The sequence below is a fragment of the Cydia pomonella genome, chromosome 20, assembly GCF_033807575.1.
Source record: "Cydia pomonella isolate Wapato2018A chromosome 20, ilCydPomo1, whole genome shotgun sequence".
Classification (NCBI taxonomy): Eukaryota; Metazoa; Arthropoda; class Insecta; order Lepidoptera; family Tortricidae; genus Cydia; species Cydia pomonella.
In genome coordinates, this window is record NC_084722.1 from 16,012,614 (window position 1) to 16,026,892 (window position 14,279).

The 14,279-nt window shown below is 38.4% G+C and overlaps 1 long non-coding RNA gene across 1 annotated transcript; it reads right to left on the bottom strand.

Annotated features, from left to right (window-relative positions):
- Window positions 1-7,777: 7,777 nt before the first annotated feature.
- LOC133528861 (uncharacterized) lies at window positions 7,778-14,099 on the bottom strand. The gene is made up of 2 exons (XR_009801064.1): window positions 12,396-14,099; window positions 7,778-11,721 (listed from the first exon to the last, which is right to left on the bottom strand). It is a non-coding gene; the product is annotated as an uncharacterized LOC133528861 (long non-coding RNA).
- Between the last annotated feature and the right edge of the window lie 180 nt (window positions 14,100-14,279).

Sequence of the window (14,279 nt, forward strand, 5' to 3'; positions counted from 1 at the left end):
TACCACCACGATACAATCAGCTGACGATCTTTTAAATTCACGATAGCATCTGGGGGCCTACCGCGAAAATCGAACTCCGCAAATTGCGGTGATCTTTCTCTTTTACTCTCACTAAGACGTAACTAGGGATTGCAATCCGGTCCGGCGGATCCGGTAATCCGGCCGGATCCGGCACTTTTCAGGAGCTACCGGATCCGGTAAAAAGCACCGGATCCGGACCGGATCCGGTAAAATTAAAATAATGCCTAAATACAGCATGCGCTGTGCGTTTTAGAAGAAGAAAAGGCGACGGATGAGAGGTATGAAGTTGAACAAAACAGAAAACGAATGAAAAAGTTTAAATTTAGTGAGATAAAAATATATTTATTATGACGATGACTGGGAACTGGAGAGGATTTCTTCTTCTTTCATATTGGTGGCACGATATGACGATTACATAAATACTGTAATAGAAGGAAAAATTAAAGGATGGAGATGCCATGGAAGGCATTTTTAATTTATGCTAAAGAGAAGGTTAATGTTTAAAAAGATTATCTTTTGTCATTACAATTTCATCCAATCTTATGCAGTTTCCTTCATCGCCTTGTACGTGCTACTCTACGTCTAGCCAATTATTTATTTGATCCATGTAACTTTTCTTAGGAAGTCCCTTTCCGCGATGGTTTTTAATCCTACATTCTATAATTTTTCGCATGAGATCGTCGTATCGCGTTTCATTCCCTATAATTTGACCAATATACTTTTCTGTAAATTATTATTCTTTTAAATCATACAGTTTACTACTTTCTCGGACAAAAAATTAGAACTAAGTAATATTGGAGCGCATTAAAAGTAAAATATCTTCTTTTGTTACTAGAATGGATGTCAACGTTACAAAGAATTCAATCAGAGAACAGTTACGAAAACTTGTCCTTTCAAGAAGTTTCATTTCCCACCCCACATGGCCCACATCCCATCACCACGCTTTAGAAACTAATCACATTTATAATTGTAAACGGAAATTTGAGCACTTGCAAATAGTTAAATATAATAAAAAACCGACTTCAAATTTTATTTTTAAAGATATATTCACATTATAACACTTTTTACTACTCAGTTCTATTTTATTGTTAAGAAGTTATTTATTAACTTCAAATTATAGATTTATGAATACGAATTACGCAAAAAACTATAAAAATATGTTATTTAATTAACTTGAATATTCCTATACAAATCCGGATCCGGTCCGGCCGGATCCGGCCGGATCAGGGCCAAAATCCGGCCGGATCCGGCCGGATTGAAAATCAATCCGGTTTGCAATCCCTAGACGTAACAGAGAAAAATGCCCGCAATTGATGAATTTCGATTTTCTCGGTAGCCGCCCTGAACTATCATCTCAACAAACTATCAAACGGAAGGCGAGTACATTGTTTTACTGAGTACCTCTGTCCGCGGGTCAACATGACAATCGTTAATGCTCCGTAACGTAGCGATATCATCTCTATCACTCTTATTTATTACATATTGGTTAGACAGTGACCGCTGCATTTCGTTCGCTCGCTAGAGCGTGAACGATTGGTATGTTGGCTACGCGGGCTGAAATTGATTACACACACGGAGCTTGGAGGATTTGACAACTGGAGTCGCTTTTAAGACCTTACTCTGTCGAAAACCTCGACCAATTGGCTAATTGTAATACGTTTATTCTTACATGGCTATTTGTAAGTTACGTACAAACTGCCATACAATTGACGTGCTCCTCCCCGCAAAAATCGGCTGACTGTTTTGTACAGAAAATTACCGACAAGGCTTCTCCAGTTTAAATCCTCCAAGGCACGATATGATTTTTTTGCCGCTGTTGGGTGAAAAAAAAAACTGAACAAGGAAAAATGCAGTTTATTCCATAAACGTAAACATCAGCAATTCCCTAGCTACAGTATATCGTAATAAAATAACATGCGCTACCACGTGCAGTATAGTAAGCGTACTATTCAGATTTATTATTATCGTAATGTCTACTTGCATTCATACGGTCGGGTTTAATGTAAGGAAATGAATACAAAAGTGCTCAGACGTAATATCAAAAAAGATAATTTGAAATAGAGGTGTATTGTCAAAGAAAACTTTGTAGCCACGCAAATTTACTGTCATCTTTCGACACATGATTAAAACTTTTAGAACGCCACGCCACAGGATCACAGTCAATCCTTATTATTTCACCGATGTGTGTTAAATTTGTTAAATATCAAAAAGTGGCGCCATCTAATAAATCAAAGGCAAAAGTATGGCGACATCGTTTCGAGCGATGACGCCATAACCTTTAACACATTCACTGCCAGACAAAAAACGGCGCACTACCCCATAAACCGGTGGTCTATAGCTGCGTACAAAACAACCCGCCCAGCGGGTTGTCCGGCATCTGAACAAAGTTCACGAGCGCCCACCAGGTGGGTTCCCGGCAGTGAATGTGTTAAGTTGTACCTGTTAAGCCTCCTACCTACCCCCTGCCTCCCTCCACTAATTTCAAATTATCTTTGATATCAAGGAATACAGTAACGGTAGTAGAAACAAATTTTACAGTACATATGGGGCTACTTTATAGCACTAGCGCGAGAAGTAGCATATTACGTTACTGTGTCGAACAGGGGTTTAAAGGGCCATATGTACTGTAAAACGTTGTACGATACATGTGCGAATAGGTAATTCGCAACTCGTGTCGATTTAAAACACTCCCTTCGGTCGTGTTTTAATTTATCGCCACTCGTTTCGAATTTCCTATTTTTCGCATGTATCGTAATGTACTATTAAACTAACAGCTCGTTCTCGGGATGTTTATCAATGTGACAGTATTTGCGTAGATGTCGACACCGCACAAGAACACAGTAGGGTCACACAGGGACCGGAACCGGTTTTTTGCAAAAACATCGAAATAACCATACATTTCGGTTTATTTTATACTCTAAATGTAGGACTCAGTTGTGTTTTCAGATAACGACTTCGTATTATTAGATTGCCTAATTAGAAATGAAGTAATTAACAAAGAACGAAAAAATACCGTTTTCGTTCCCATACAAAAAATACCGGTTTCCGATCCCTGGGGTGACAGACTTTTACATAACTGCCCAGAAAAACAGCTGGATACAACAATATGGGCAACCTTGGAAATAGTACCGAGCTACTAACAAGGGGATGAATGCAGCTCGGGTGATTTTCGTGCACAAGCTCAAATTGTCATACTTCATCTGTAAAACAACAATTGTCTTCCATAGCCACTAAATGGGCGCCACAGTCTTGCACACAGCCAATAAAAACATTAGTTATTACACAAGTGAGGAAATTAGGAAATTCGCAACGAGTGGTGATACCGAAGGGAGTGTTTTAAATCGACACGAGTTGCGAATTACCTATTCGCACGAGTATCTTACGTTTTACAGTACATATGGCCCGTTAAACTTTTGAAATAGGCACGGAAAGTGCTCATTAGTGCGGGAAAGTAGCACCATATACTGTAATTAAATGTTAATACTAGGGATTGCAAACCGGATTGGTTTTCAATCCGGCCGGATCCGGCCGGATTTTGGCCGTAGTCCGGCCGGATCCGGCCGGACCGGATCCGGTTTGGTATAGGGATATAAAAGTTAATTAAATGACATATTTTTCTAGTTTTTTGCGTAATACGTATTTCTAAATCTATAATTTGAGGTTAATAAATAACTTCTTAACAATAAAATAGAACTTGGTAGTAAAAAGTGTCACAATGTCAATATCACTTAGAAAACAAAAATTTTAAATCGGTAATTTATTATATTATCCATTCAAAAGTGCTCAAATTTTCGTTTACAATTATAAATTTGCTTAGTTTCCAAAGCCTGATGATGGGATGTGGGATGGGAATTGGAGCTCCTTGAAAGGACAAGTTTTCGTAACTGTTCTTTGATTGAATTCTTTGTAGAGTCTGTTCGGAAAGAGAAGAGTCGTGGAATGTATTGGGCCCCATACATTCCACGACTCTTCTCTTTCCTCACAAACTCTAACGTTGACATCCATTCTAGCATAGAGAAATAAGAATTACATAGATTGTACCCTCCATACATCAGTTTTGGTACCAAAACGCTTATTATTTACGTAGTCGACATCTAGCATCGAGTAGCGGAACTCTCAGGACTGCTACTCGACAATAGATGTCGCGGCAAACAAAAAATCTAATGCTCAACGATTTTCCGCTAATATTATAACCAGAGTAACCGGAACTCTATTTTCAACTCCTACGCTAACTATTATTTATTACTTTTAACCAATTATGATATTAAATGCGCTCTAGTATTATCTTGCTCTAATTTATTTGTCCGAAAAAGTAGTAGACTGTGTGACTTAAATAAAATGTACTTTTTTTTAATTTATGGAAAAGTATATTGGTCAAATTATAAGGAACAATACACGACACGACGATCTCATGCGAAAAATAATAGAATTTAGGATTGAAAACCATCGCGGAAAGGGAAAGTTACATAAATCAAATAAAGAATTGGCTGGACGTAGAGTAGCATGTACCAGGAGATGAAGGAAATTGCATAAGATTGGATGAAATTGTAAAGACGAAAGATTCTCTCTTAAATTTGAATAGAAAAGAATCTATATTTTATCATATATATACATATATCGGAGAAAACTAAAGATTATCAATATTATCATATATTCTTCATTCACACATATTGATGAGCCCAACTGTAGTCGGTTAATCTCCTATCATAACATTATGACACGACATGAACCTTCTCTTTAGCATAAATTACAAATGCCTTCCATGGCATCTCCATACTTTCATTTTTCCTTCTATTACAGTATTTATGTAATCGTCATATCGTGCCACCAACATGAAAGAAGAAGAAATCCTCTTCTGTTCCCAGTCATCGTCATAATAAATATATTTTTATCTTACTAAATTTAAACTTTTTCATTCGTTTTTTGTTCTGTTCAACTTCATACCTCGTATCCGTTGCCTTTTCTTCATCTGAAACGCACAGCGCGTGCTGTATTTAGGCGTTTTTTTTATTATACCGGATCCGGTCCGGATCCGGTGATTTTTACCGGATCCGGTAGCTCCTGAAAAGTGCCGGATCCGGCCGGATTACCGGATCCGCCGGACCGGATTGCAATCCCTAGTTAATACTTATTTTTATACGACCTTTATAATTTTGACATAATTTTTGAACACCTTACCGTTATTTGTCTTAACCCTTAAATGCATAGTGTTGCCAAATGTCTACAAAGATAAGATAGTTTATTATTCAAGTAGGCATAATACAATGCGCTTATGAACGTCAAATAAAGCTACACCGGCTCTAACCCTACACCTCTGACCCGAGAAGATTTAAATCCCCCCTCAATTGGAGGCGGTATCCCAATATGGACCGGCAAGAAACTCGGCGGGACACATCTTTTCAAAACATTACATCTTATAATTAACATGCTCAATGCCGGATTTAGAGGTCTGGAGGCCTCGGGCAATTAAGGAGTGGAGGCCCCCTGGCCCCAAATTTTTTCCAAATAAAATGGTAAATTTTCCGAATTCTCTATTGTGGGGGCCCCTCTTTTGTGGAGGCCCGGGGCAGTAGCCTCGGTTGCCCTCCCCTAAATCCGGCCCTGAACATGCATTAAATAACTATAGAAACTATAGAAATCATTAGACAGCTCATAGATTAAAAAAAAAGGCTTACGTTCTTGAACGCACCTTTATACCAAACATCAAGAAGTTGACAGTAGTATGTCGGAAGGTGGAGGTAAGGAACGAAATCTCCATGTACCAAAAAGTGTCATCAAAAAACTTTAAATAGGTGGCGCTACAATACCTAAGAGTACTTGAACAAAAAAATCAAATCATAGACAGCGCAATAGGGTTGTTTCCATGTATAAACCTTAGGGCAGAATTGTATCCCAATAAATTCTTTTGGATTATACGAACATGTTAAACTATTTTTAGGGGACCTGTAATGACCATATTTTTGTAAATATTGAATTTAAAATATCTTTTGGCACACGTCACGTGACCAAACTCGAAACGTTAAAAAAAAACCCGAAATTGAAGATTCTGATGACGTCACAACTCTCGGATTGACACTGTTGACAGTTAGGCGATAAACAACAAATGACACTATGTCAGTTGACAGTTCGTATCTTCTACGTGTGTATGAAGTTATGTGTCAAACCGTAAACTGTGACGTCACACAATTTTCAAAGAGCGTTTTGGGCGCGAAAGCATTTGTCAAAATATATTTTGTTAAGGAGAATGGGCAATTTGTCCCATGGATGTATACTGTTGAGACATATCTCGTTTGAAAGGGTTTACTCTTAGCATTATTTTATTGTATGACACCAACTTTGGATAACTTGCAGGGACTGAGCAATTTAAAAAAAAGAGTGGCCAATATAAACGGTTGTTTTACAAAATACTTGTTATGTAGCCGGTTGTTAGGTGTTTTGTATGAAAGAATATGAGAAATTCTAGATTTCTGTTTACCACTACTTACGTTTAAGTACGTACAGGGCTGGAATTAGTTGATAAAACATATGCTTGAATTAAAAATACTGCTATTAAACACTGAAACTTGCTTGTATACTCAAGCCATATATATCATTTAAAAGACATTTTTATAAGGTATTTTAATATATATATACTTGCACTCAAATGCTTGCAGGGGCGGTAATAAAACTAGTTTTTTCGTTAATTAAGTGTGGTAAATGCCGCTTTGTTTGTTCTACCTGGCACTAGATGGAGCCTTGGTAGCCGTTTGGGTAATTTTTACTAGTGGTATATACAATTGAGTTTTATCCTATTTGGAAGGTCTTCAATTAAGCATTAATTACTTATATGACACCAAAGACCGAAAGTGTCCAGGGAAGATGATATTAATAATTTTGATCATGCGCTGCGGCGTAAACTGGAACTAAAAAATGTAATTCATATAGAGTTACTTTTGTAACCATTTACATCACTTTGCATGCCTGAAATATAATGAAAAAGTAATTTATATATTTTTTTAAAATTATTACCGCTCAATAAATGGCACTAAACTACTTAATTATGATTTTTCAAATCCTCTCTAGTACTGACATCTTGCGTGCAATAGGAGAACCGAATGAGCGGCAAATGCTGGATCCGTATAGTCGCTTATAAACGCTTAAAAATGTCACCGAAGAATAAGTTTGTTTAATTCGGAACTTTGACAATAAAACGAGTTGTTACCTTGAACGAGTAAGTGTCGTCTATTTATCTCTCTTGCTCTTACATATTCGAGTGATAAAGGTAGAAAAAGCATTATATTTTTTAAAGTTCGCGTTATGTCCCGCTAGAAACGTTATATAAACTTATTATTAAACATGAAATAAGATTCCTAAGCAATAAGTAGGTAAGTAAATGTATTTATGGAGTACCATAATTAGCAGCAAGAAAATAAATCTAAGTTTATATGTTACGATAAAATAAATCGTAAAAAGGTACTATGTACATACTTGTTTTGTCTCTCTGCAGGAAAATTGTGTAAACGTGAAACATTTGAGATTGCGCCGCGGTTCAAAGCAACGTTCCCTTCGTTTGCCATATGAAGCAGGATTAAATTGTGTAGTTTTAAGTTCTCATGTAAGTGAATTGTCAAATTCTTAGTGAGAATAAAGAATCTTAAACCTAAAATTAACGCAGTGAATACATTACAAGCATCAGCGACTCTTAACTGTTTGCCAAGCTAAGATAGTAGCTGTATTTCGTTCCATTATATATACGTATGAAATAAAAACTTTTGAATACCTTTAACACCTTTATTTCATATAAATTGAAAAATAACTGACGGCATACATTTTCTAGTGAATAGGTGCATCCAGATCCAGATAAGAGAATGCATGGTTATTGCGCCAATCTCGGACCATTTGCGATTGGTTTGCTAAGGGCACCGCTAGCTGGTGCGGATGCACAGAGCACTTATACATACCTTATTAAATAAAAACTTTTGAATACATTTAACATCTTTATTTCATATAAATTGAAAAATAAGTGACGGCATAGATTTTCTTCACGGTCGCACAAATATTATCAGGACGAGTCGACAAGTTACTTTAAAGCAAGCATTGGTGAATAGGTGCATCCAGATCCAGATAAGGTAATGCATGGTTATTGCGCCAATCTCGGACCATTTGCGATTAGTTTGCTAGCTGGAGCGGGTTAACGAAAAACAGTAACTGGCGACGCTAACTGGCGCGGACGCGTGCGACGAATTTTACCTACAAAGGCACCCGCGCGCGTGCACCCGCTCCGTGCACTCGCGCCAGCTAGCAAACGCCCTTAACCTTTTAAACGCCAAGAATACCTTAAGGCGTCTTAACTAGCTATGCTCAAAGCGTCATAAATACATTATAGCTGATATATCCGCTGTCAGAGTAACCTTCACACTTTCAAGTAAGGTTTAGGGCATAGGGCGTCCGCAACGTCTCGCGTGTGCATGGAGCGGGCGTGCGGCTTACAGTATCAGCAACGCTAACTGGCGCGGACGCGTGCGACTGATTTTACTTACAAAGGCACCTGCGCGTGTTTGCTCGCTCCGTGCACTAGCGCCAGCTAGCAAACGCCCTTAACCTTTTGAACGTCAAGAACACCTAAAGGCGCCGTCACTAGACATGATTTAAGGGCCATGAACACATTAATGATTATAGCTGTTATAATCGCTGTCAAAGTCCCTAATGTAATACTCATGCACTTTCAAGCTCACTTGCGCCCGTGACCTTGGCGTGTGAGTAACGTTTTTGTTTATGGCGTTCAAATGGTAAAGTATCAATGTCGTAATGCGTCGCTAGCGCGTTATTTTCGAATCGCACCCGTGCTCCCGTGTTGGACTGCACACGCGGTGTACACTTCTTGTTATTGTAACCGTTTGTGCGCCTAGATAACACAAGTACACATACACAACTCGCAATATGCTCGCGTGCTCTTGTTTATATGTAAAGTACGTCTTCTAGGGCCGCGGATTGGACCCACGCGACCGGCGGGGCGGTGAGCGGCATACATTGGTCGCAATGCAAGCTGTAAAGCTAGTGCAGTGCATGAGGGACGCGCGGCTTTCTCTCACCACATCTTTAGGTGTTCTTGCCGTTCAAAAGGCTAAAAGCACCTAATGAGGTGGCTTTACATTAGCTAGATGCCGGCCCACACGCCGATCCGGTGTGCAGGCTAAGGAAATCGCTATGTAGGCCAATTCGAAAGTGCAACTGACATTAAACCAATTTTAGAATAATATTGGAATGATACCAGTTAGCTGTCATTCGTGCGTTCATTTCGCACTTATACGCATGTATTTGTGCGAGCGAGACGCCCGCAACTAACTGATATGATTCCAATATTACTCTAATATCGGTGTGCACGCCCCTTTTTATTCATAAGCAAGGTAAGATTGAACCACTATAGAAGGCAGCGAAGAGGCCGGCAATGGAACTGGTAGCGTTTGATGGAGACAGTTTTCTGTCAAATGCAAGTTCAAATTGGCCTGACTGTCTCACTCGCACACCGGAGTAGCGTTTCATATAAGCGTACTTTGTTATATCCAATCGACCCGCTCTATTCAGTAGGTTTCATTATCTCGATCCATCAGTTAAGTAACAATCTCTTCAATCTGGTGGATCGAGATGGTGGATCCTACTGGACAGATGGAACCTGTGGATAGGAAAACGTTATGCTCAACAACTTGGTAGCAGAAGCGATGTGATTTTTTAAAATCGCGACTGTGTCATTGACATAATATATCTGAGGACGGGCCTTACGGGCAATAAGATTGGGGCCAGTACAGCGGTGTTACGCACACGAGTTTGAGCCAATCGTGCAGTCTAACGCCACAAGTACCACTACCACAACGTGATTGGTTGATGAGTTCGCATTACGCACGCGATTGATCGCATCTAGTTGCGTTAGACAGCACGATTGGCTCGAATTTGTGAATGACACAACTGAACTAGCACTATCGTTATTGCCCCTAAGGTCGGTCCTTAGATATATGGTAAGCGTCAGGATGGCGGTGGACCTCAGCGAATTTCAAAGAAATATTTATAAACATATTGTACCTTCTGTGTACCTCAGTGTACCTTTAATAGAAACCAGTGTACCTTTCCCCGAAACGAGATATTTTACAAAACGGTCCACCCGCCAACCTGACGTCAGGATGGCGGGTGGACCTATGAAATCTTGCATTATACCGCACTAAAAGTATGCAGTTATATTGTGCATGAGCTTAGCCTAGCTTGTTTTGGGGAGAGGTACACCGGTTTCTATTTCTATTTACAGAGGTACACTGAAGGTACAGTCACCATCATATATATCGGAGCGGCCAAGGTACCCACGAATATCTGAACATGCCTCTACTGTCAAGAGGTTAGAGTGCGTGTTTAGAGATCTTTGAGCACCTCGGCCACTCCGATATATCTGATGGCGACTGTACCATATAACTGCATACTTTTAGTGCGGTATAATGCAAGATTTCATAGGTCCAACCGCAATCCTGACGTCAGAATGGCGGGTGGACTTTTTCTTAAATATCTCGTTTTGGGTTAGCTACACAGAAGGTACAGTATGTTTATAAATACTTACTGCTATGGCGCAGCGACCCGAAGTGGATCTTGGCCTCCGACACCAAAGACCGCCATGCTTCTCTGTCCAAAACCGTTTCCATCTAGTCGACGGCGCCGAGTTCGCTAAGGTCTTTTTGCATTTCGTCTCTCCAGCGGGACCTACCTAGGACGTCTAGACGGTCTTCGGCCATTTGGAACTTCAGAGTACGCCCTCCAGGCTGCACGATCCTCACCCATCTGGACTACGTGCCCGAGTCATCGGAGTCTGGCAGCGCGAAAAATCCTAGGACTCACACGTGGAGAGGATGGAACCTGGAGACTCCACAGGAATCAGGAGATTGAAGATCTGGTGTCCGAGCCGAACGTCATTGGATGTTTATAAATATTTCTTTGAAATTCGCTGAGGTCCACCCGCCATCTAGACGCCAGATGTCAATGCCGAGTGCGACCGCCCTTAAAGCGGTGTATTATCTCTAGTCTCTCCCATATGTTCTCCTGGTGGGTCCACGGGGTTTATTTTAAGTGTTATCATAAACAGTGTTCACCAGCGGGTCTACGGGTACCTAATTATTTTTACCATGGGCCGACCATGAACACGATTCTATTTTTAAAACGTAACCCGCGTAGCTACTTAGTCTTAGGCGGTATATACTCTACACCACGTTCACAAAAGATTGATATTTTAGGTAAAAACTCACATTTCGCTATATTTGTCCATAGTAAATACTAATTCAAAAACTGTACGGTAGGGCCTAAAATCTTCTGTGATAGTAATGTAGAAATAAATACTGTTGACAGGCGGTCAACGGTATTTAGTACAATAATTACACTGAAACAAGTCGTATAGAATACAGAACCTATGAATAATATATATCTAGAGAATCTAACTTTAATGCAATAATATAATTGAACAAAAGATATACATTAGTACGAGTAGTACGATCAACCTATATGTCTATTTTTAATAGTCTTAATGTTCGTGTATCGGTTCTGTATTCTATGGCCATTAATTATGCTTTATTTTTCAACTTTCTTTGACTACACACAAGTACACATTATATTTGCTTTTTTCTTGAACTTTATCTTGCCCATGTTCGATTCTTCTTATGTCGATGCATCCTCATTATTTCCGTATGGTTTCTGAAAATACAATAACAGTTTTTGTAATGTTTTCTAATACCTATGTTTGAAGTCGGTTTCCTATTTTTAAGAGAAGTTTTTTTTTTCATGTAAGTACCTTTTTTTTTCAAGTGGGGTAAATTAGAGCAGATGGGATACCTATCGACAATTATGTCAATAAACAGTTTTACGTTCCATCAAGAATTGAGAGGTTGACTCAATTCCTCATGGAACCCATGATGTAAGCTAGACCTTTACACAAATATTCCTTAAACCTCGTTAAGCAAGTAGCTTCTTTACAAACATAACAAAGAAGACAAATCGTCTAGCGTGAAATACGCATCGTTAAAGAGTTCTTTTCTGGTCCTGATCAGAAGTTCCACTTCTTCAAATAGCACTTTTTTGAATGGCAATGCCTGGTCTGTTGATGAAACTAAAAAACGCCTATAAGATTTGGGGAGTTCCCTTAATTCCTCGTGGTTTTGTCAAAAATAGGACCATCTTGGAACTATACACCCACTTTCAAACGATAACTAATTTTCAACATTGGTTCAGAAATGACGAAGATCTTACTTAACATATATACAAAAAAAAAAGTTTTTGAAGTCGGTTAAAAAGTAGTATCTTTACAATACTTCCTTTTACTAAGAAGGGATAACTACTACAATTTGCTTACTAAGTAAGTACTTACTTACTATTAGTATCAGATTGGAGTCGACTCGAGAGTCGATAAAATGGGCGTCGCTATCCTTTCCGGGTGGGGGGGATTTCACCGCATGAAAAAGAGACACATATAGTGAGTTCTTACTGTTCTACCAAACTACATAATATGTAGTTTGGTAGTAACATTTATATATTATATAAAGTAGTCGTACTTTTTGAGTCAAATTAATTTAATTCTAAAGGTGCGACGTAATGGCCTGAAGCCCACTCTTAGCATACCTAGTTATACTATTTGATGGATATTGGTGTCAATTTATAATACGTTTAATTATTCATTGTCTTTACCTAATTATCTTTACCTTTTGCCGACCGGTTTGGCCTAGTGGGTAGTGACCCTGCCTATGAAGCCGATGGTCCCGAGTTTGAATCGCGTAAGGGCATTTCTTTGTGTGATGAATACAGATATTTGTTCCTAAGGCTTGCGTGTTTTCTATGTATATACGTAAATATATATTTATCTAAATAAGTATGTTTAACGTCGCCTAGTACCCATAGTACAAGCTTTGATTATTGCATTTTATTTTTGTAAGGGTAACAGTTTTGTTGGGATATAAAATGGTTAATGATAAAAACTAATACTTTTACCAGCATTTTCACTTTATATTCATGTATTCGAAACCTATACATTTATGACATTAACTTTTGCAAGACGATAAGATTTTTTTATTCACAATAACTTGTCCGTATCCGTATTCGAACTGTCTGGCTACCCGGCTAGCCGTGGCTGTGTACCCGGATTTTATACTCTGAAACTGGAACTAGTGACAGATAAGAGTCGATTGATGTTTTTTTAAAGATACTTATACTTAAATAGAATTACTTACCTATGTTTAATTAAAAGAAACTACTTATACATAATAATCCTTACAGTTTTAACCTATTTAACCTACCTACCTAGCTACTTTTAATAGTAGCAGTTCGGTTCACTTCGTAGAAATACCTGTTCTAAGAATAATGAAAAAGGAAGAAGAGTAATAAAAATAAAGAATCTGGAAGTCGTTGAGGTGTTCCGTTCTTCATCAGCAATTCTACTTCAACAAATGTCACTTTATTGAGTAAAAATGCTTGTAATATTGATGAAAATCCTAAAATGACTATATGTATGCCTATCCTATACAATATGAGAAGCTCCTTCAGTTTCTCGTAGAACCTATCATCAGAACTGGACCTTGACACAAATGTTCCTTAAAAGCCTTACATGCTATAAACGAAAAAAAAAAAAAAAACGCCTAAGGTAAAATACTTGTCGTTGAAGAGTTCCATTTCAGCAGTATCAGCATAGTTTCAGTAATATCAGCAGTTTCACTTCATCAAATGTCACTTGTTCAAATAAAAAAAACTTGATATGTTGACGAAAATCCTCAATTCCTCCTAATTGTGAATTCAAATCGATTTAAAATCCTCAATTCCTCATTGAATCCATCATCAGAACTGGACCTTGACACAAATGTTTCCTAAGAACCTAGCTGAACCTAGCGCGCGTTGAAGAGTTCCGTTCTGGTCAATATCACTAACTTGTTTAAATAAAAATGCTTGATATGTTGACGAGAATCCAAACATTACTGTATGTATTGTATGCCTATAAGATTTGAGGAATTTCTTCGATTTCTCATGGAACCCATCCTCAGAACTAGACCTTATGACACAAATGTCTTCAAGAACTTTACTTGCTACAAAATAAACAAATAAAACATATCGCGCGCGAATTGGCGAGTTCCATTTTGGCCAGCATCAGCTGTTGCATTTCGTCAAATGTCACATTTTAATAAAAATGCTTGATATGTAAATAAAAATCCAGAAATTATAAGATGTCAGGAATTCCCTCGATTATTTATGAAACCCATCATCAGAACTGA